At 46.3% G+C, this 21,301-nt stretch overlaps 20 non-coding genes across 20 annotated transcripts; 10 read left to right on the plus strand and 10 right to left on the minus strand.

The window, feature by feature from the left end:
- Nucleotides 1-521: 521 nt before the first annotated feature.
- TRNAG-GCC (transfer RNA glycine (anticodon GCC)) lies at nucleotides 522-592 on the minus strand. The gene has a single exon. It is a non-coding gene; the product is annotated as a tRNA-Gly (tRNA).
- A 134-nt stretch (nucleotides 593-726) lies between these two features.
- TRNAK-CUU (transfer RNA lysine (anticodon CUU)) lies at nucleotides 727-799 on the plus strand. The gene has a single exon. It is a non-coding gene; the product is annotated as a tRNA-Lys (tRNA).
- Nucleotides 800-3,763: 2,964 nt separating this feature from the next.
- On the minus strand, nucleotides 3,764-3,834 carry TRNAG-GCC (transfer RNA glycine (anticodon GCC)). The gene has a single exon. It is a non-coding gene; the product is annotated as a tRNA-Gly (tRNA).
- Nucleotides 3,835-3,968: 134 nt separating this feature from the next.
- On the plus strand, nucleotides 3,969-4,041 carry TRNAK-CUU (transfer RNA lysine (anticodon CUU)). The gene has a single exon. It is a non-coding gene; the product is annotated as a tRNA-Lys (tRNA).
- Nucleotides 4,042-5,383: 1,342 nt separating this feature from the next.
- TRNAG-GCC (transfer RNA glycine (anticodon GCC)) lies at nucleotides 5,384-5,454 on the minus strand. The gene has a single exon. It is a non-coding gene; the product is annotated as a tRNA-Gly (tRNA).
- Nucleotides 5,455-5,588: 134 nt separating this feature from the next.
- Nucleotides 5,589-5,661, plus strand: TRNAK-CUU (transfer RNA lysine (anticodon CUU)). Its single transcript has one exon. It is a non-coding gene; the product is annotated as a tRNA-Lys (tRNA).
- Nucleotides 5,662-7,004: 1,343 nt separating this feature from the next.
- TRNAG-GCC (transfer RNA glycine (anticodon GCC)) lies at nucleotides 7,005-7,075 on the minus strand. Its single transcript has one exon. It is a non-coding gene; the product is annotated as a tRNA-Gly (tRNA).
- A 134-nt stretch (nucleotides 7,076-7,209) lies between these two features.
- On the plus strand, nucleotides 7,210-7,282 carry TRNAK-CUU (transfer RNA lysine (anticodon CUU)). Its single transcript has one exon. It is a non-coding gene; the product is annotated as a tRNA-Lys (tRNA).
- A 1,344-nt stretch (nucleotides 7,283-8,626) lies between these two features.
- Nucleotides 8,627-8,697, minus strand: TRNAG-GCC (transfer RNA glycine (anticodon GCC)). Its single transcript has one exon. It is a non-coding gene; the product is annotated as a tRNA-Gly (tRNA).
- A 134-nt stretch (nucleotides 8,698-8,831) lies between these two features.
- TRNAK-CUU (transfer RNA lysine (anticodon CUU)) lies at nucleotides 8,832-8,904 on the plus strand. Its single transcript has one exon. It is a non-coding gene; the product is annotated as a tRNA-Lys (tRNA).
- Nucleotides 8,905-10,247: 1,343 nt separating this feature from the next.
- On the minus strand, nucleotides 10,248-10,318 carry TRNAG-GCC (transfer RNA glycine (anticodon GCC)). The gene has a single exon. It is a non-coding gene; the product is annotated as a tRNA-Gly (tRNA).
- A 134-nt stretch (nucleotides 10,319-10,452) lies between these two features.
- On the plus strand, nucleotides 10,453-10,525 carry TRNAK-CUU (transfer RNA lysine (anticodon CUU)). Its single transcript has one exon. It is a non-coding gene; the product is annotated as a tRNA-Lys (tRNA).
- A 1,343-nt stretch (nucleotides 10,526-11,868) lies between these two features.
- On the minus strand, nucleotides 11,869-11,939 carry TRNAG-GCC (transfer RNA glycine (anticodon GCC)). The gene has a single exon. It is a non-coding gene; the product is annotated as a tRNA-Gly (tRNA).
- Nucleotides 11,940-12,073: 134 nt separating this feature from the next.
- TRNAK-CUU (transfer RNA lysine (anticodon CUU)) lies at nucleotides 12,074-12,146 on the plus strand. The gene has a single exon. It is a non-coding gene; the product is annotated as a tRNA-Lys (tRNA).
- A 1,548-nt stretch (nucleotides 12,147-13,694) lies between these two features.
- On the plus strand, nucleotides 13,695-13,767 carry TRNAK-CUU (transfer RNA lysine (anticodon CUU)). Its single transcript has one exon. It is a non-coding gene; the product is annotated as a tRNA-Lys (tRNA).
- Nucleotides 13,768-15,110: 1,343 nt separating this feature from the next.
- TRNAG-GCC (transfer RNA glycine (anticodon GCC)) lies at nucleotides 15,111-15,181 on the minus strand. The gene has a single exon. It is a non-coding gene; the product is annotated as a tRNA-Gly (tRNA).
- A 134-nt stretch (nucleotides 15,182-15,315) lies between these two features.
- Nucleotides 15,316-15,388, plus strand: TRNAK-CUU (transfer RNA lysine (anticodon CUU)). Its single transcript has one exon. It is a non-coding gene; the product is annotated as a tRNA-Lys (tRNA).
- Nucleotides 15,389-18,658: 3,270 nt separating this feature from the next.
- Nucleotides 18,659-18,729, minus strand: TRNAG-GCC (transfer RNA glycine (anticodon GCC)). Its single transcript has one exon. It is a non-coding gene; the product is annotated as a tRNA-Gly (tRNA).
- Nucleotides 18,730-18,863: 134 nt separating this feature from the next.
- On the plus strand, nucleotides 18,864-18,936 carry TRNAK-CUU (transfer RNA lysine (anticodon CUU)). The gene has a single exon. It is a non-coding gene; the product is annotated as a tRNA-Lys (tRNA).
- Nucleotides 18,937-20,279: 1,343 nt separating this feature from the next.
- Nucleotides 20,280-20,350, minus strand: TRNAG-GCC (transfer RNA glycine (anticodon GCC)). Its single transcript has one exon. It is a non-coding gene; the product is annotated as a tRNA-Gly (tRNA).
- Between the last annotated feature and the right edge of the window lie 951 nt (nucleotides 20,351-21,301).

Raw genomic sequence — 21,301 nt, forward strand, 5'->3', positions numbered from 1 at the left:
AATTGCTAGGTGCTGGGAAAGCAAGTTGTAGGTAAGCTGACACAACATCTCAACATCTACTGTGAGAAAACTCAGGACAAAAGTAGAATGAATGAGGGCCTAGAGAGAATGCTCCAAATTTGAGCAAGGCCCTGAGTAGAGTGCAAAGACAACAAGGCAAAAAGTTGTAAAACAACACCAGATGAGCAGATGCTGCTGACTTGGCATTTCCGAGGCTTTTCTAGACAGTTAAAAAGAAGCCTAATAGGTGAGTACTGGAGAGGGAGAGATGCTGCACGTCACTGGCACTGCTAGAAGACATGCAAGGCCTTTGGGCACGCAAGTGTCCCAAGGCTGCTTTAACTTGTGTGTCTTAGAGTCATGTTTGCTGGGTACTAGGGTCCCTCTTCTCGACTGTCAGCCAGCACTGTGGCCAAGTGCCACGGTGACTCTTGCAAATGTCCTTAAATGGCTTCTGGCCTGCAGAGATGTCTTAAGCTTGAGAAGTGCAAAGTGTGGAGGTGTGCCAAAATCCTAGCATTTGCATTGGCCGGGAATCAAACCCGGGCCTCCCGCGTGGCAGGCGAGAATTCTACCACTGAACCACCAATGCCTTGCCCTGTTGCTCGGTGCTGAAAAACATGGCCAGCCAAATCAGGCCATACAAGATTGCCTTCTTCTGTGCGGATGGCAAAGGTGAGGCTGGCGCCATTTTGCAATTTTTGACATTTCAGCTTAAGCAAGCAAGCCTGGCTAGCTCAGTCGGTAGAGCATGAGACTCTTAATCTCAGGGTCGTGGGTTCGAGCCCCACGTTGGGCGATCAAAGCTTCTCCTTTTACTTTCTACTAGGCAGAGCTCCTCCAAAACGATTACAAACCATCACCAGGCCATCACCTCCTCTTTCACATGCCACTCCCCACTCCCTTTGCTAACAAACGAAAATGTCATCTCAGCTTTCCCCTTCACTTTTACTCACACAACCTCTTTTAACAACTTTTCAGCAAAAGTGCTTCACCACCCCAAGAAAGAGAAAAACACTCCTTCTTACAATCTTACTCATCTTTCCTATACTACTTTTCTTATCTGCTTTTCCCAGATTTCCGTTGGCTTTACTCCAGTCCTTTTGTCAAGGAGAGACTTACAATCAATCACTTGACAAGGAACAACCACCTGAAAGATACTCATTCTCGTATGCCTGGTGCACACCATGCAATTCCCCATCAGATAGATGGGCCGATAGATCCTTTCCGACAGACACGATCGGATTTCCGTTCGGATTTCCGATCACTACTATGCAAATCCATCAGAAAAACGATCGGAAATCAGATCGGACCTGCCGGAAATCATCTGTTCGACCCATCTATCTGACAGGCATTGGTATGGTGTGTATTAGGCTTTGCACTCCAAAGGTGCTCACATAGCAGTATGAGGAGGGCACTCTGCACATGGCCTGAGATTTAGCTGAGAGGATTGAAAAAAAGGAAGTTGCTCTTTCCCTTAACTTGTTTTTAGATGAGGTACTTCCCAACAAAAGTTACAAACCAAAAAGCCTTTCAGTCCCGGCAAGCAAAAAAAGTGGTTGCTTTCATTTGACTTAAGTTTGTTACTACTTTTTTTTCTGTACTTTTAGTATGTTTTCTTAATTGCTAGGTGCTGGGAAAGCAAGTTGTAGGTAAGCTGACACAACATCTCAACATCTACTGTGAGAAAACTCAGGACAAAAGTAGAATGAATGAGGGCCTAGAGAGAACGCTCCAAATTTGAGCAAGGCCCTGAGTAGAGTGCAAAGACAACAAGGCAAAAAGTTGTAAAACAACACCAGATGAGCAGATGCTGCTGACTTGGCATTTCCGAGGCTTTTCTAGACAGTTAAAAAGAAGCCTAATAGGTGAGTACTGGAGAGGGAGAGATGCTGCACGTCACTGGCACTGCTAGAAGACATGCAAGGCCTTTGGGCACGCAAGTGTCCCAAGGCTGCTTTAACTTGTGTGTCTTAGAGTCATGTTTGCTGGGTACTAGGGTCCCTCTTCTCGACTGTCAGCCAGCACTGTGGCCAAGTGCCACGGTGACTCTTGCAAATGTCCTTAAATGGCTTCTGGCCTGCAGAGATGTCTTAAGCTTGAGAAGTGCAAAGTGTGGAGGTGTGCCAAAATCCTAGCATTTGCATTGGCCGGGAATCGAACCCAGGCCTCCCACGTGGCAGGCGAGAATTCTACCACTGAACCACCAATGCCTTGCCCTGTTGCTCGGTGCTGAAAAACGTGGCCAGCCAAATCAGGCCATACAAGATTGCCTTCTTCTGTGCGGATGGCAAAGGTGAGGCTGGCGCCATTTTGCAATTTTTGACATTTCAGCTCAAGCAAGCAAGCTCGGCTAGCTCAGTCGGTAGAGCATGAGACTCTTAATCTCAGGGTCGTGGGTTCGAGCCCCACGTTGGGCGATCAAAGCTTCTCCTTTTACTTTCTACTAGGCAGAGCTCCTCCAAAACGATTACAAACCATCACCAGGCCATCACTTCCTCTTTCACATGCCACTCCCCACTCCCTTTGCTAACAAACGAAAATGTCATCTCAGCTTTCCCCTTCACTTTTACTCACACAACCTCTTTTAACAACTTTTCAGCAAAAGTGCTTCACCACCCCAAGAAAGAGAAAAACACTCCTTCTTACAATCTTACTCATCTTTCCTATACTACTTTTCTTATCTGCTTTTCCCAGATTTCCGTTGGCTTTACTCCAGTCCTTTTGTCAAGGAGAGACTTACAATCAATCACTTGACAAGGAACAACCACCTGAAAGATACTCATTCTCGTATGCCTGGTGCACACCATGCAATTCCCCATCAGATAGATGGGCCGATAGATCCTTTCCGACAGACACGATCGGATTTCCGTTCGGATTTCCGATCACTACTATGCAAATCCATCAGAAAAACGATCGGAAATCAGATCGGACCTGCCGGAAATCATCTGTTCGACCCATCTATCTGACAGGCATTGGTATGGTGTGTATTAGGCTTTGCACTCCAAAGGTGCTCACATAGCAGTATGAGGAGGGCACTCTGCACACGGCCTGAGATTTAGCTGAGAGGATTGAAAAAAAGGAAGTTGCTCTTTCCCTTAACTTGTTTTTAGATGAGGTACTTCCCAACAAAAGTTACAAACCAAAAAGCCTTTCAGTCCCGGCAAGCAAAAAAAGTGGTTGCTTTCATTTGACTTAAGTTTGTTACTACTTTTTTTTCTGTACTTTTAGTATGTTTTCTTAATTGCTAGGTGCTGGGAAAGCAAGTTGTAGGTAAGCTGACACAACATCTCAACATCTACTGTGAGAAAACTCAGGACAAAAGTAGAATGAATGAGGGCCTAGAGAGAACGCTCCAAATTTGAGCAAGGCCCTGAGTAGAGTGCAAAGACAACAAGGCAAAAAGTTGTAAAACAACACCAGATGAGCAGATGCTGCTGACTTGGCATTTCCGAGGCTTTTCTAGACAGTTAAAAAGAAGCCTAATAGGTGAGTACTGGAGAGGGAGAGATGCTGCACGTCACTGGCACTGCTAGAAGACATGCAAGGCCTTTGGGCACGCAAGTGTCCCAAGGCTGCTTTAACTTGTGTGTCTTAGAGTCATGTTTGCTGGGTACTAGGGTCCCTCTTCTCGACTGTCAGCCAGCACTGTGGCCAAGTGCCACGGTGACTCTTGCAAATGTCCTTAAATGGCTTCTGGCCTGCAGAGATGTCTTAAGCTTGAGAAGTGCAAAGTGTGGAGGTGTGCCAAAATCCTAGCATTTGCATTGGCCGGGAATCGAACCCGGGCCTCCCGCGTGGCAGGCGAGAATTCTACCACTGAACCACCAATGCCTTGCCCTGTTGCTCGGTGCTGAAAAACGTGGCCAGCCAAATCAGGCCATACAAGATTGCCTTCTTCTGTGCGGATGGCAAAGGTGAGGCTGGCGCCATTTTGCAATTTTTGACATTTCAGCTCAAGCAAACAAGCCCGGCTAGCTCAGTCGGTAGAGCATGAGACTCTTAATCTCAGGGTCGTGGGTTCGAGCCCCACGTTGGGCGATCAAAGCTTCTCCTTTTACTTTCTACTAGGCAGAGCTCCTCCAAAACGATTACAAACCATCACCAGGCCATCACTTCCTCTTTCACATGCCACTCCCCACTCCCTTTGCTAACAAACGAAAATGTCATCTCAGCTTTCCCCTTCACTTTTACTCACACAACCTCTTTTAACAACTTTTCAGCAAAAGTGCTTCACCACCCCAAGAAAGAGAAAAACACTCCTTCTTACAATCTTACTCATCTTTCCTATACTACTTTTCTTATCTGCTTTTCCCAGCTTTCTGTTGGCTTTACTCCAGTCCTTTTGTCAAGGAGAGACTTACAATCAATCACTTGACAAGGAACAACCACCTGAAAGATACTCATTCTCGTATGCCTGGTGCACACCATGCAATTCCCCATCAGATAGATGGGCCGATAGATCCTTTCCGACAGACACGATCGGATTTCCGTTCGGATTTCCGATCACTACTATGCAAATCCATCAGAAAAACGATCGGAAATCAGATCGGACCTGCCGGAAATCATCTGTTCGACCCATCTATCTGACAGGCATTGGTATGGTGTGTATTAGGCTTTGCACTCCAAAGGTGCTCACATAGCAGTATGAGGAGGGCACTCTGCACACGGCCAGAGATTTAGCTGAGAGGATTGAAAAAAAGGAAGTTGCTCTTTCCCTTAACTTGTTTTTAGATGAGGTACTTCCCAACAAAAGTTACAAACCAAAAAGCCTTTCAGTCCCGGCAAGCAAAAAAAGTGGTTGCTTTCATTTGACTTAAGTTTGTTACTACTTTTTTTCTGTACTTTTAGTATGTTTTCTTAATTGCTAGGTGCTGGGAAAGCAAGTTGTAGGTAAGCTGACACAACATCTCAACATCTACTGTGAGAAAACTCAGGACAAAAGTAGAATGAATGAGGGCCTAGAGAGAACGCTCCAAATTTGAGCAAGGCCCTGAGTAGAGTGCAAAGACAACAAGGCAAAAAGTTGTAAAACAACACCAGATGAGCAGATGCTGCTGACTTGGCATTTCCGAGGCTTTTCTAGACAGTTAAAAAGAAGCCTAATAGGTGAGTACTGGAGAGGGAGAGATGCTGCACGTCACTGGCACTGCTAGAAGACATGCAAGGCCTTTGGGCACGCAAGTGTCCCAAGGCTGCTTTAACTTGTGTGTCTTAGAGTCATGTTTGCTGGGTACTAGGGTCCCTCTTCTCGACTGTCAGCCAGCACTGTGGCCAAGTGCCACGGTGACTCTTGCAAATGTCCTTAAATGGCTTCTGGCCTGCAGAGATGTCTTAAGCTTGAGACGTGCAAAGTGTGGAGGTGTGCCAAAATCCTAGCATTTGCATTGGCCGGGAATCAAACCCGGGCCTCCCGCGTGGCAGGCGAGAATTCTACCACTGAACCACCAATGCCTTGCCCTGTTGCTCGGTGCTGAAAAACGTGGCCAGCCAAATCAGGCCATACAAGATTGCCTTCTTCTGTGCGGATGGCAAAGGTGAGGCTGGCGCCATTTTGCAATTTTTGACATTTCAGCTCAAGCAAGCAAGCCCGGCTAGCTCAGTCGGTAGAGCATGAGACTCTTAATCTCAGGGTCGTGGGTTCGAGCCCCACGTTGGGCGATCAAAGCTTCTCCTTTTACTTTCTACTAGGCAGAGCTCCTCCAAAACGATTACAAACCATCACCAGGCCATCACTTCCTCTTTCACATGCCACTCCCCACTCCCTTTGCTAACAAACGAAAATGTCATCTCAGCTTTCCCCTTCACTTTTACTCACACAACCTCTTTTAACAACTTTTCAGCAAAAGTGCTTCACCACCCCAAGAAAGAGAAAAACACTCCTTCTTACAATCTTACTCATCTTTCCTATACTACTTTTCTTATCTGCTTTTCCCAGATTTCCGTTGGCTTTACTCCAGTCCTTTTGTCAAGGAGAGACTTACAATCAATCACTTGACAAGGAACAACCACCTGAAAGATACTCATTCTCGTATGCCTGGTGCACACCATGCAATTCCCCATCAGATAGATGGGCCGATAGATCCTTTCCGACAGACACGATCGGATTTCCGTTCGGATTTCCGATCACTACTATGCAAATCCATCAGAAAAACGATCGGAAATCAGATCGGACCTGCCGGAAATCATCTGTTCGACCCATCTATCTGACAGGCATTGGTATGGTGTGTATTAGGCTTTGCACTCCAAAGGTGCTCACATAGCAGTATGAGGAGGGCACTCTGCACACGGCCAGAGATTTAGCTGAGAGGATTGAAAAAAAGGAAGTTGCTCTTTCCCTTAACTTGTTTTTAGATGAGGTACTTCCCAACAAAAGTTACAAACCAAAAAGCCTTTCAGTCCCGGCAAGCAAAAAAAGTGGTTGCTTTCATTTGACTTAAGTTTGTTACTACTTTTTTTTCTGTACTTTTAGTATGTTTTCTTAATTGCTAGGTGCTGGGAAAGCAAGTTGTAGGTAAGCTGACACAACATCTCAACATCTACTGTGAGAAAACTCAGGACAAAAGTAGAATGAATGAGGGCCTAGAGAGAACGCTCCAAATTTGAGCAAGGCCCTGAGTAGAGTGCAAAGACAACAAGGCAAAAAGTTGTAAAACAACACCAGATGAGCAGATGCTGCTGACTTGGCATTTCCGAGGCTTTTCTAGACAGTTAAAAAGAAGCCTAATAGGTGAGTACTGGAGAGGGAGAGATGCTGCACGTCACTGGCACTGCTAGAAGACATGCAAGGCCTTTGGGCACGCAAGTGTCCCAAGGCTGCTTTAACTTGTGTGTCTTAGAGTCATGTTTGCTGGGTACTAGGGTCCCTCTTCTCGACTGTCAGCCAGCACTGTGGCCAAGTGCCACGGTGACTCTTGCAAATGTCCTTAAATGGCTTCTGGCCTGCAGAGATGTCTTAAGCTTGAGAAGTGCAAAGTGTGGAGGTGTGCCAAAATCCTAGCATTTGCATTGGCCGGGAATCAAACCCGGGCCTCCCGCGTGGCAGGCGAGAATTCTACCACTGAACCACCAATGCCTTGCCCTGTTGCTCGGTGCTGAAAAACGTGGCCAGCCAAATCAGGCCATACAAGATTGCCTTCTTCTGTGCGGATGGCAAAGGTGAGGCTGGCGCCATTTTGCAATTTTTGACATTTCAGCTCAAGCAAGCAAGCCCGGCTAGCTCAGTCGGTAGAGCATGAGACTCTTAATCTCAGGGTCGTGGGTTCGAGCCCCATGTTGGGCGATCAAAGCTTCTCCTTTTACTTTCTACTAGGCAGAGCTCCTCCAAAACGATTACAAACCATCACCAGGCCATCACTTCCTCTTTCACATGCCACTCCCCACTCCCTTTGCTAACAAACGAAAATGTCATCTCAGCTTTCCCCTTCACTTTTACTCACACAACCTCTTTTAACAACTTTTCAGCAAAAGTGCTTCACCACTCCAAGAAAGAGAAAAACACTCCTTCTTACAATCTTACTCATCTTTCCTATACTACTTTTCTTATCTGCTTTTCCCAGATTTCCGTTGGCTTTACTCCAGTCCTTTTGTCAAGGAGAGACTTACAATCAATCACTTGACAAGGAACAACCACCTGAAAGATACTCATTCTCGTATGCCTGGTGCACACCATGCAATTCCCCATCAGATAGATGGGCCGATAGATCCTTTCCGACAGACACGATCGGATTTCCGTTCGGATTTCCGATCACTACTATGCAAATCCATCAGAAAAACGATCGGAAATCAGATCGGACCTGCCGGAAATCATCTGTTCGACCCATCTATCTGACAGGCATTGGTATGGTGTGTATTAGGCTTTGCACTCCAAAGGTGCTCACATAGCAGTATGAGGAGGGCACTCTGCACACGGCCTGAGATTTAGCTGAGAGGATTGAAAAAAAGGAAGTTGCTCTTTCCCTTAACTTGTTTTTAGATGAGGTACTTCCCAACAAAAGTTACAAACCAAAAAGCCTTTCAGTCCCGGCAAGCAAAAAAAGTGGTTGCTTTCATTTGACTTAAGTTTGTTACTACTTTTTTTTTCTGTACTTTTAGTATGTTTTCTTAATTGCTAGGTGCTGGGAAAGCAAGTTGTAGGTAAGCTGACACAACATCTCAACATCTACTGTGAGAAAACTCAGGACAAAAGTAGAATGAATGAGGGCCTAGAGAGAACGCTCCAAATTTGAGCAAGGCCCTGAGTAGAGTGCAAAGACAACAAGGCAAAAAGTTGTAAAACAACACCAGATGAGCAGATGCTGCTGACTTGGCATTTCCGAGGCTTTTCTAGACAGTTAAAAAGAAGCCTAATAGGTGAGTACTGGAGAGGGAGAGATGCTGCACGTCACTGGCACTGCTAGAAGACATGCAAGGCCTTTGGGCACGCAAGTGTCCAAAGGCTGCTTTAACTTGTGTGTCTTAGAGTCATGTTTGCTGGGTACTAGGGTCCCTCTTCTCGACTGTCAGCCAGCACTGTGGCCAAGTGCCACGGTGACTCTTGCAAATGTCCTTAAATGGCTTCTGGCCTGCAGAGATGTCTTAAGCTTGAGAAGTGCAAAGTGTGGAGGTGTGCCAAAATCCTAGCATTTGCATTGGCCGGGAATCAAACCCGGGCCTCCCGCGTGGCAGGCGAGAATTCTACCACTGAACCACCAATGCCTTGCCCTGTTGCTCGGTGCTGAAAAACGTGGCCAGCCAAATCAGGCCATACAAGATTGCCTTCTTCTGTGCGGATGGCAAAGGTGAGGCTGGCGCCATTTTGCAATTTTTGACATTTCAGCTCAAGCAAGCAAGCCCGGCTAGCTCAGTCGGTAGAGCATGAGACTCTTAATCTCAGGGTCGTGGGTTCGAGCCCCACGTTGGGCGATCAAAGCTTCTCCTTTTACTTTCTACTAGGCAGAGCTCCTCCAAAATGATTACAAACCATCACCAGGCCATCACTTCCTCTTTCACATGCCACTCCCCACTCCCTTTGCTAACAAACGAAAATGTCATCTCAGCTTTCCCCTTCACTTTTACTCACACAACCTCTTTTAACAACTTTTCAGCAAAAGTGCTTCACCACCCCAAGAAAGAGAAAAACACTCCTTCTTACAATCTTACTCATCTTTCCTATACTACTTTTCTTATCTGCTTTTCCCAGATTTCCGTTGGCTTTACTCCAGTCCTTTTGTCAAGGAGAGACTTACAATCAATCACTTGACAAGGAACAACCACCTGAAAGATACTCATTCTCGTATGCCTGGTGCACACCATGCAATTCCCCATCAGATAGATGGGCCGATAGATCCTTTCCGACAGACACGATCGGATTTCCGTTCGGATTTCCGATCACTACTATGCAAATCCATCAGAAAAACGATCGGAAATCAGATCGGACCTGCCGGAAATCATCTGTTCGACCCATCTATCTGACAGGCATTGGTATGGTGTGTATTAGGCTTTGCACTCCAAAGGTGCTCACATAGCAGTATGAGGAGGGCACTCTGCACACGGCCTGAGATTTAGCTGAGAGGATTGAAAAAAAGGAAGTTGCTCTTTCCCTTAACTTGTTTTTAGATGAGGTACTTCCCAACAAAAGTTACAAACCAAAAAGCCTTTCAGTCCCGGCAAGCAAAAAAAGTGGTTGCTTTCATTTGACTTAAGTTTGTTACTACTTTTTTTTCTGTACTTTTAGTATGTTTTCTTAATTGCTAGGTGCTGGGAAAGCAAGTTGTAGGTAAGCTGACACAACATCTCAACATCTACTGTGAGAAAACTCAGGACAAAAGTAGAATGAATGAGGGCCTAGAGAGAACGCTCCAAATTTGAGCAAGGCCCTGAGTAGAGTGCAAAGACAACAAGGCAAAAAGTTGTAAAACAACACCAGATGAGCAGATGCTGCTGACTTGGCATTTCCGAGGCTTTTCTAGACAGTTAAAAAGAAGCCTAATAGGTGAGTACTGGAGAGGGAGAGATGCTGCACGTCACTGGCACTGCTAGAAGACATGCAAGGCCTTTGGGCACGCAAGTGTCCCAAGGCTGCTTTAACTTGTGTGTCTTAGAGTCATGTTTGCTGGGTACTAGGGTCCCTCTTCTCGACTGTCAGCCAGCACTGTGGCCAAGTGCCACGGTGACTCTTGCAAATGTCCTTAAATGGCTTCTGGCCTGCAGAGATGTCTTAAGCTTGAGAAGTGCAAAGTGTGGAGGTGTGCCAAAATCCTAGCATTTGCATTGGCCGGGAATCGAACCCGGGACTCCCGCGTGGCAGGCGAGAATTCTACCACTGAACCACCAATGCCTTGCCCTGTTGCTCGGTGCTGAAAAACGTGGCCAGCCAAATCAGGCCATACAAGATTGCCTTCTTCTGTGCGGATGGCAAAGGTGAGGCTGGCGCCATTTTGCAATTTTTGACATTTCAGCTCAAGCAAGCAAGCCCGGCTAGCTCAGTCGGTAGAGCATGAGACTCTTAATCTCAGGGTCGTGGGTTCGAGCCCCACGTTGGGCGATCAAAGCTTCTCCTTTTACTTTCTACTAGGCAGAGCTCCTCCAAAACGATTACAAACCATCACCAGGCCATCACTTCCTCTTTCACATGCCACTCCCCACTCCCTTTGCTAACAAACGAAAATGTCATCTCAGCTTTCCCCTTCACTTTTACTCACACAACCTCTTTTAACAACTTTTCAGCAAAAGTGCTTCACCACCCCAAGAAAGAGAAAAACACTCCTTCTTACAATCTTACTCATCTTTCCTATACTACTTTTCTTATCTGCTTTTCCCAGATTTCCGTTGGCTTTACTCCAGTCCTTTTGTCAAGGAGAGACTTACAATCAATCACTTGACAAGGAACAACCACCTGAAAGATACTCATTCTCGTATGCCTGGTGCACACCATGCAATTCCCCATCAGATAGATGGGCCGATAGATCCTTTCCGACAGACACGATCGGATTTCCGTTCGGATTTCCGATCACTACTATGCAAATCCATCAGAAAAACGATCGGAAATCAGATCGGACCTGCCGGAAATCATCTGTTCGACCCATCTATCTGACAGGCATTGGTATGGTGTGTATTAGGCTTTGCACTCCAAAGGTGCTCACATAGCAGTATGAGGAGGGCACTCTGCACACGGCCTGAGATTTAGCTGAGAGGATTGAAAAAAAGGAAGTTGCTCTTTCCCTTAACTTGTTTTTAGATGAGGTACTTCCCAACAAAAGTTACAAACCAAAAAGCCTTTCAGTCCCGGCAAGCAAAAAAAGTGGTTGCTTTCATTTGACTTAAGTTTGTTACTACTTTTTTTTCTGTACTTTTAGTATGTTTTCTTAATTGCTAGGTGCTGGGAAAGCAAGTTGTAGGTAAGCTGACACAACATCTCAACATCTACTGTGAGAAAACTCAGGACAAAAGTAGAATGAATGAGGGCCTAGAGAGAACGCTCCAAATTTGAGCAAGGCCCTGAGTAGAGTGCAAAGACAACAAGGCAAAAAGTTGTAAAACAACACCAGATGAGCAGATGCTGCTGACTTGGCATTTCCGAGGCTTTTCTAGACAGTTAAAAAGAAGCCTAATAGGTGAGTACTGGAGAGGGAGAGATGCTGCACGTCACTGGCACTGCTAGAAGACATGCAAGGCCTTTGGGCACGCAAGTGTCCCAAGGCTGCTTTAACTTGTGTGTCTTAGAGTCATGTTTGCTGGGTACTAGGGTCCCTCTTCTCGACTGTCAGCCAGCACTGTGGCCAAGTGCCACGGTGACTCTTGCAAATGTCCTTAAATGGCTTCTGGCCTGCAGAGATGTCTTAAGCTTGAGAAGTGCAAAGTGTGGAGGTGTGCCAAAATCCTAGCATTTGCATTGGCCGGGAATCGAACCCGGGCCTCCCGCGTGGCAGGCGAGAATTCTACCACTGAACCACCAATGCCTTGCCCTGTTGCTCGGTGCTGAAAAACGTGGCCAGCCAAATCAGGCCATACAAGATTGCCTTCTTCTGTGCGGATGGCAAAGGTGAGGCTGGCGCCATTTTGCAATTTTTGACATTTCAGCTCAAGCAAGCAAGCCCAGCTAGCTCAGTCGGTAGAGCATGAGACTCTTAATCTCAGGGTCGTGGGTTCGAGCCCCACGTTGGGCGATCAAAGCTTCTCCTTTTACTTTCTACTAGGCAGAGCTCCTCCAAAACGATTACAAACCATCACCAGGCCATCACTTCCTCTTTCACATGCCACTCCCCACTCCCTTTGCTAACAAACGAAAATGTCATCTCAGCTTTCCCCTTCACTTTTACTCACACAACCTCTTTTAACAACTTTTCAGCAAAAGTGCTTCACCACCCCAAGAAAGAGAAAAACACTCCTTCTTACAATCTTACTCATCTTTCCTATACTACTTTTCTTATCTGCTTTTCCCAGATTTCCGTTGGCTTTACTCCAGTCCTTTTGTCAAGGAGAGACTTACAATCAATCACTTGACAAGGAACAACCACCTGAAAGATACTCATTCTCGTATGCCTGGTGCACACCATGCAATTCCCCATCAGATAGATGGGCCGATAGATCCTTTCCGACAGACACGATCGGATTTCCGTTCGGATTTCCGATCACTACTATGCAAATCCATCAGAAAAACGATCGGAAATCAGATCGGACCTGCCGGAAATCATCTGTTCGACCCATCTATCTGACAGGCATTGGTATGGTGTGTATTAGGCTTTGCACTCCAAAGGTGCTCACATAGCAGTATGAGGAGGGCACTCTGCACACGGCCTGAGATTTAGCTGAGAGGATTGAAAAAAAGGAAGTTGCTCTTTCCCTTAACTTGTTTTTAGATGAGGTACTTCCCAACAAAAGTTACAAACCAAAAAGCCTTTCAGTCCCGGCAAGCAAAAAAAGTGGTTGCTTTCATTTGACTTAAGTTTGTTACTACTTTTTTTTCTGTACTTTTAGTATGTTTTCTTAATTGCTAGGTGCTGGGAAAGCAAGTTGTAGGTAAGCTGACACAACATCTCAACATCTACTGTGAGAAAACTCAGGACAAAAGTAGAATGAATGAGGGCCTAGAGAGAACGCTCCAAATTTGAGCAAGGCCCTGAGTAGAGTGCAAAGACAACAAGGCAAAAAGTTGTAAAACAACACCAGATGAGCAGATGCTGCTGACTTGGCATTTCCGAGGCTTTTCTAGACAGTTAAAAAGAAGCCTAATAGGTGAGTACTGGAGAGGGAGAGATGCTGCACGTCACTGGCACTGCTAGAAGACATGCAAGGCCTTTGGGCACGCAAGTGTCCCAAGGCTGCTTTAACTTGTGTGTCTTAGAGTCATGTTTGCTGGGTACTAGGGTCCCTCTTCTCGACTGTCAGCCAGCACTGTGGCCAAGTGCCACGGTGACTCTTGCAAATGTCCTTAAATGGCTTCTGGCCTGCAGAGATGTCTTAAGCTTGAGAAGTGCAAAGTGTGGAGGTGTGCCAAAATCCTAGCATTTGCATTGGCCGGGAATCGAACCCGGGCCTCCCGCGTGGCAGGTGAGAATTCTACCACTGAACCACCAATGCCTTGCCCTGTTGCTCGGTGCTGAAAAACGTGGCCAGCCAAATCAGGCCATACAAGATTGCCTTCTTCTGTGCGGATGGCAAAGGTGAGGCTGGCGCCATTTTGCAATTTTTGACATTTCAGCTCAAGCAAGCAAGCCCGGCTAGCTCAGTCGGTAGAGCATGAGACTCTTAATCTCAGGGTCGTGGGTTCGAGCCCCACGTTGGGCGATCAAAGCTTCTCCTTTTACTTTCTACTAGGCAGAGCTCCTCCAAAACGATTACAAACCATCACCAGGCCATCACTTCCTCTTTCACATGCCACTCCCCACTCCCTTTGCTAACAAACGAAAATGTCATCTCAGCTTTCCCCTTCACTTTTACTCACACAACCTCTTTTAACAACTTTTCAGCAAAAGTGCTTCACCACCCCAAGAAAGAGAAAAACACTCCTTCTTACAATCTTACTCATCTTTCCTATACTACTTTTCTTATCTGCTTTTCCCAGATTTCCGTTGGCTTTACTCCAGTCCTTTTGTCAAGGAGAGACTTACAATCAATCACTTGACAAGGAACAACCACCTGAAAGATACTCATTCTCGTATGCCTGGTGCACACCATGCAATTCCCCATCAGATAGATGGGCCGATAGATCCTTTCCGACAGACACGATCGGATTTCCGTTCGGATTTCCGATCACTACTATGCAAATCCATCAGAAAAACGATCGGAAATCAGATCGGACCTGCCGGAAATCATCTGTTCGACCCATCTATCTGACAGGCATTGGTATGGTGTGTATTAGGCTTTGCACTCCAAAGGTGCTCACATAGCAGTATGAGGAGGGCACTCTGCACACGGCCTGAGATTTAGCTGAGAGGATTGAAAAAAAGGAAGTTGCTCTTTCCCTTAACTTGTTTTTAGATGAGGTACTTCCCAACAAAAGTTACAAACCAAAAAGCCTTTCAGTCCCGGCAAGCAAAAAAAGTGGTTGCTTTCATTTGACTTAAGTTTGTTACTACTTTTTTTTCTGTACTTTTAGTATGTTTTCTTAATTGCTAGGTGCTGGGAAAGCAAGTTGTAGGTAAGCTGACACAACATCTCAACATCTACTGTGAGAAAACTCAGGACAAAAGTAGAATGAATGAGGGCCTAGAGAGAACGCTCCAAATTTGAGCAAGGCCCTGAGTAGAGTGCAAAGACAACAAGGCAAAAAGTTGTAAAACAACACCAGATGAGCAGATGCTGCTGACTTGGCATTTCCGAGGCTTTTCTAGACAGTTAAAAAGAAGCCTAATAGGTGAGTACTGGAGAGGGAGAGATGCTGCACGTCACTGGCACTGCTAGAAGACATGCAAGGCCTTTGGGCACGCAAGTGTCCCAAGGCTGCTTTAACTTGTGTGTCTTAGAGTCATGTTTGCTGGGTACTAGGGTCCCTCTTCTCGACTGTCAGCCAGCACTGTGGCCAAGTGCCACGGTGACTCTTGCAAATGTCCTTAAATGGCTTCTGGCCTGCAGAGATGTCTTAAGCTTGAGAAGTGCAAAGTGTGGAGGTGTGCCAAAATCCTAGCATTTGCATTGGCCGGGAATCGAACCCGGGCCTCCCGCGTGGCAGGCGAGAATTCTACCACTGAACCACCAATGCCTTGCCCTGTTGCTCGGTGCTGAAAAACGTGGCCAGCCAAATCAGGCCATACAAGATTGCCTTCTTCTGTGCGGATGGCAAAGGTGAGGCTGGCGCCATTTTGCAATTTTTGACATTTCAGCTCAAGCAAGCAAGCCCGGCTAGCTCAGTCGGTAGAGCATGAGACTCTTAATCTCAGGGTCGTGGGTTCGAGCCCCACGTTGGGCGATCAAAGCTTCTCCTTTTACTTTCTACTAGGCAGAGCTCCTCCAAAACGATTACAAACCATCACCAGGCCATCACTTCCTCTTTCACATGCCACTCCCCACTCCCTTTGCTAACAAACGAAAATGTCATCTCAGCTTTCCCCTTCACTTTTACTCACACAACCTCTTTTAACAACTTTTCAGCAAAAGTGCTTCACCACCCCAAGAAAGAGAAAAACACTCCTTCTTACAATCTTACTCATCTTTCCTATACTACTTTTCTTATCTGCTTTTCCCAGATTTCCGTTGGCTTTACTCCAGTCCTTTTGTCAAGGAGAGACTTACAATCAATCACTTGACAAGGAACAACCACCTGAAAGATACTCATTCTCGTATGCCTGGTGCACACCATGCAATTCCCCATCAGATAGATGGGCCGATAGATCCTTTCCGACAGACACGATCGGATTTCCGTTCGGATTTCCGATCACTACTATGCAAATCCATCAGAAAAACGATCGGAAATCAGATCGGACCTGCCGGAAATCATCTGTTCGACCCATCTATCTGACAGGCATTGGTATGGTGTGTATTAGGCTTTGCACTCCAAAGGTGCTCACATAGCAGTATGAGGAGGGCACTCTGCACACGGCCTGAGATTTAGCTGAGAGGATTGAAAAAAAGGAAGTTGCTCTTTCCCTTAACTTGTTTTTAGATGAGGTACTTCCCAACAAAAGTTACAAACCAAAAAGCCTTTCAGTCCCGGCAAGCAAAAAAAGTGGTTGCTTTCATTTGACTTAAGTTTGTTACTACTTTTTTTTCTGTACTTTTAGTATGTTTTCTTAATTGCTAGGTGCTGGGAAAGCAAGTTGTAGGTAAGCTGACACAACATCTCAACATCTACTGTGAGAAAACTCAGGACAAAAGTAGAATGAATGAGGGCCTAGAGAGAACGCTCCAAATTTGAGCAAGGCCCTGAGTAGAGTGCAAAGACAACAAGGCAAAAAGTTGTAAAACAACACCAGATGAGCAGATGCTGCTGACTTGGCATTTCCGAGGCTTTTCTAGACAGTTAAAAAGAAGCCTAATAGGTGAGTACTGGAGAGGGAGAGATGCTGCACGTCACTGGCACTGCTAGAAGACATGCAAGGCCTTTGGGCACGCAAGTGTCCCAAGGCTGCTTTAACTTGTGTGTCTTAGGGCCCTTTTCCACCTGCAATCGCTAGCGTTCACGCTGAACGCTAGCGATTGCTGAATCGCAAAACCGGCGATTCCCCCGACGTTTGTGGCCGCGATTTTGCTATGCTATGCACTGCATAGCAAAATCGCGGCAATTATCGCTCCGCCGCGCGTTCGCGTTCCCCGCAAAAACGAATCGCGGTAGTGGAAATGACCTACCGCGATTCCCATGTTAAAAAGCAAACCGTAGCGATTGTAAAATCGCTAGCGGTTTGCGTTTTTGCGATTCAGCATCGCAAACGCCGCTAGTGGAAAAGGGCCCTTAGAGTCATGTTTGCTGGGTACTAGGGTCCCTCTTCTCGACTGTCAGCCAGCACTGTGGCCAAGTGCCACGGTGACTCTTGCAAATGTCCTTAAATGGCTTCTGGCCTGCAGAGATGTCTTAAGCTTGAGAAGTGCAAAGTGTGGAGGTGTGCCAAAATCCTAGCATTTGCATTGGCCGGGAATCGAACCCGGGCCTCCCGCGTGGCAGGTGAGAATTCTACCACTGAACCACCAATGCCTTGCCCTGTTGCTCGGTGCTGAAAAACGTGGCCAGCCAAATCAGGCCATACAAGATTGCCTTCTTCTGTGCGGATGGCAAAGGTGAGGCTGGCGCCATTTTGCAATTTTTGACATTTCAGCTCAAGCAAGCAAGCCCGGCTAGTTCAGTCGGTAGAGCATGAGACTCTTAATCTCAGGGTCGTGGGTTCGAGCCCCATGTTGGGCGATCAAAGCTTCTCCTTTTACTTTCTACTAGGCAGAGCTCCTCCAAAACGATTACAAACCATCACCAGGCCATCACTTCCTCTTTCACATGCCACTCCCCACTCCCTTTGCTAACAAACGAAAATGTCATCTCAGCTTTCCCCTTCACTTTTACTCACACAACCTCTTTTAACAACTTTTCAGCAAAAGTGCTTCACCACCCCAAGAAAGAGAAAAACACTCCTTCTTACAATCTTACTCATCTTTCCTATACTACTTTTCTTATCTGCTTTTCCCAGATTTCCGTTGGCTTTACTCCAGTCCTTTTGTCAAGGAGAGACTTACAATCAATCACTTGACAAGGAACAACCACCTGAAAGATACTCATTCTCGTATGCCTGGTGCACACCATGCAATTCCCCATCAGATAGATGGGCCGATAGATCCTTTCCGACAGACACGATCGGATTTCCGTTCGGATTTCCGATCACTACTATGCAAATCCATCAGAAAAACGATCGGAAATCAGATCGGACCTGCCGGAAATCATCTGTTCGACCCATCTATCTGACAGGCATTGGTATGGTGTGTATTAGGCTTTGCACTCCAAAGGTGCTCACATAGCAGTATGAGGAGGGCACTCTGCACACGGCCTGAGATTTAGCTGAGAGGATTGAAAAAAAGGAAGTTGCTCTTTCCCTTAACTTGTTTTTAGATGAGGTACTTCCCAACAAAAGTTACAAACCAAAAAGCCTTTCAGTCCCGGCAAGCAAAAAAAGTGGTTGCTTTCATTTGACTTAAGTTTGTTACTACTTTTTTTTTCTGTACTTTTAGTATGTTTTCTTAATTGCTAGGTGCTGGGAAAGCAAGTTGTAGGTAAGCTGACACAACATCTCAACATCTACTGTGAGAAAACTCAGGACAAAAGTAGAATGAATGAGGGCCTAGAGAGAACGCTCCAAATTTGAGCAAGGCCCTGAGTAGAGTGCAAAGACAACAAGGCAAAAAGTTGTAAAACAACACCAGATGAGCAGATGCTGCTGACTTGGCATTTCCGAGGCTTTTCTAGACAGTTAAAAAGAAGCCTAATAGGTGAGTACTGGAGAGGGAGAGATGCTGCACGTCACTGGCACTGCTAGAAGACATGCAAGGCCTTTGGGCACGCAAGTGTCCCAAGGCTGCTTTAACTTGTGTGTCTTAGAGTCATGTTTGCTGGGTACTAGGGTCCCTCTTCTCGACTGTCAGCCAGCACTGTGGCCAAGTGCCACGGTGACTCTTGCAAATGTCCTTAAATGGCTTCTGGCCTGCAGAGATGTCTTAAGCTTGAGAAGTGCAAAGTGTGGAGGTGTGCCAAAATCCTAGCATTTGCATTGGCCGGGAATCGAACCCGGGCCTCCCGCGTGGCAGGCGAGAATTCTACCACTGAACCACCAATGCCTTGCCCTGTTGCTTGGTGCTGAAAAACGTGGCCAGCCAAATCAGGCCATACAAGATTGCCTTCTTCTGTGCGGATGGCAAAGGTGAGGCTGGCACCATTTTGCAATTTTTGACATTTCAGCTCAAGCAAGCAAGCCCGGCTAGCTCAGTCGGTAGAGCATGAGACTCTTAATCTCAGGGTCGTGGGTTCGAGCCCCACGTTGGGCGATCAAAGCTTCTCCTTTTACTTTCTACTAGGCAGAGCTCCTCCAAAACGATTACAAACCATCACCAGGCCATCACTTCCTCTTTCACATGCCACTCCCCACTCCCTTTGCTAACAAACGAAAATGTCATCTCAGCTTTCCCCTTCACTTTTACTCACACAACCTCTTTTAACAACTTTTCAGCAAAAGTGCTTCACCACCCCAAGAAAGAGAAAAACACTCCTTCTTACAATCTTACTCATCTTTCCTATACTACTTTTCTTATCTGCTTTTCCCAGATTTCCGTTGGCTTTACTCCAGTCCTTTTGTCAAGGAGAGACTTACAATCAATCACTTGACAAGGAACAACCACCTGAAAGATACTCATTCTCGTATGCCTGGTGCACACCATGCAATTCCCCATCAGATAGATGGGCCGATAGATCCTTTCCGACAGACACGATCGGATTTCCGTTCGGATTTCCGATCACTACTATGCAAATCCATCAGAAAAATGATCGGAAATCAGATCGGACCTGCCGGAAATCATCTGTTCGACCCATCTATCTGACAGGCATTGGTATGGTGTGTATTAGGCTTTGCACTCCAAAGGTGCTCACATAGCAGTATGAGGAGGGCACTCTGCACACGGCCTGAGATTTAGCTGAGAGGATTGAAAAAAAGGAAGTTGCTCTTTCCCTTAACTTGTTTTTAGATGAGGTACTTCCCAACAAAAGTTACAAACCAAAAAGCCTTTCAGTCCCGGCAAGCAAAAAAAGTGGTTGCTTTCATTTGACTTAAGTTTGTTACTACTTTTTTTTCTGTACTTTTAGTATGTTTTCTTAATTGCTAGGTGCTGGGAAAGCAAGTTGTAGGTAAGCTGACACAACATCTCAACATCTACTGTGAGAAAACTCAGGACAAAAGTAGAATGAATGAGGGCCTAGAGAGAACGCTCCAAATTTGAGCAAGGCCCTGAGTAGAGTGCAAAGACAACAAGGCAAAAAGTTGTAAAACAACACCAGATGAGCAGATGCTGCTGACTTGGCATTTCCGAGGCTTTTCTAGACAGTTAAAAAGAAGCCTAATAGGTGAGTACTGGAGAGGGAGAGATGCTGCACGTCACTGGCACTGCTAGAAGACATGCAAGGCCTTTGGGCACGCAAGTGTCCCAAGGCTGCTTTAACTTGTGTGTCTTAGAGTCATGTTTGCTGGGTACTAGGGTCCCTCTTCTCGACTGTCAGCCAGCACTGTGGCCAAGTGCCACGGTGACTCTTGCAAATGTCCTTAAATGGCTTCTGGCCTGCAGAGATGTCTTAAGCTTGAGAAGTGCAAAGTGTGGAGGTGTGCCAAAATCCTAGCATTTGCATTGGCCGGGAATCAAACCCGGGCCTCCCGCGTGGCAGGCGAGAATTCTACCACTGAACCACCAATGCCTTGCCCTGTTGCTCGGTGCTGAAAAACGTGGCCAGCCAAATCAGGCCATACAAGATTGCCTTCTTCTGTGCGGATGGCAAAGGTGAGGCTGGCGCCATTTTGCAATTTTTGACATTTCAGCTCAAGCAAGCAAGCCCGGCTAGCTCAGTCGGTAGAGCATGAGACCCTTAATCTCAGGGTCGTGGGTTCGAGCCCCACGTTGGGCGATCAAAGCTTCTCCTTTTACTTTCTACTAGGCAGAGCTCCTCCAAAACGATTACAAACCATCACCAGGCCATCACTTCCTCTTTCACATGCCACTCCCCACTCCCTTTGCTAACAAATGAAAATGTCATCTCAGCTTTCCCCTTCACTTTTACTCACACAACCTCTTTTAACAACTTTTCAGCAAAAGTGCTTCACCACCCCAAGAAAGAGAAAAACACTCCTTCTTACAATCTTACTCATCTTTCCTATACTACTTTTCTTATCTGCTTTTCCCAGATTTCCGTTGGCTTTACTCCAGTCCTTTTGTCAAGGAGAGACTTACAATCAATCACTTGACAAGGAACAACCACCTGAAAGATACTCATTCTCATATGCCTGGTGCACACCATGCAATTCCCCATCAGATAGATGGGCCGATAGATCCTTTCCGACAGACACGATCGGATTTCCGTTCGGATTTCCGATCACTACTATGCAAATCCATCAGAAAAACGATCGGAAATCAGATCGGACCTGCCGGAAATCATCTGTTCGACCCATCTATCTGACAGGCATTGGTATGGTGTGTATTAGGCTTTGCACTCCAAAGGTGCTCACATAGCAGTATGAGGAGGGCACTCTGCACACGGCCTGAGATTTAGCTGAGAGGATTGAAAAAAAGGAAGTTGCTCTTTCCCTTAACTTGTTTTTAGATGAGGTACTTCCCAACAAAAGTTACAAACCAAAAAGCCTTTCAGTCCCGG

The sequence above is a fragment of the Hyperolius riggenbachi genome, chromosome 4, assembly GCF_040937935.1.
Source record: "Hyperolius riggenbachi isolate aHypRig1 chromosome 4, aHypRig1.pri, whole genome shotgun sequence".
NCBI lineage: Eukaryota > Metazoa > Chordata > Amphibia > Anura > Hyperoliidae > Hyperolius > Hyperolius riggenbachi.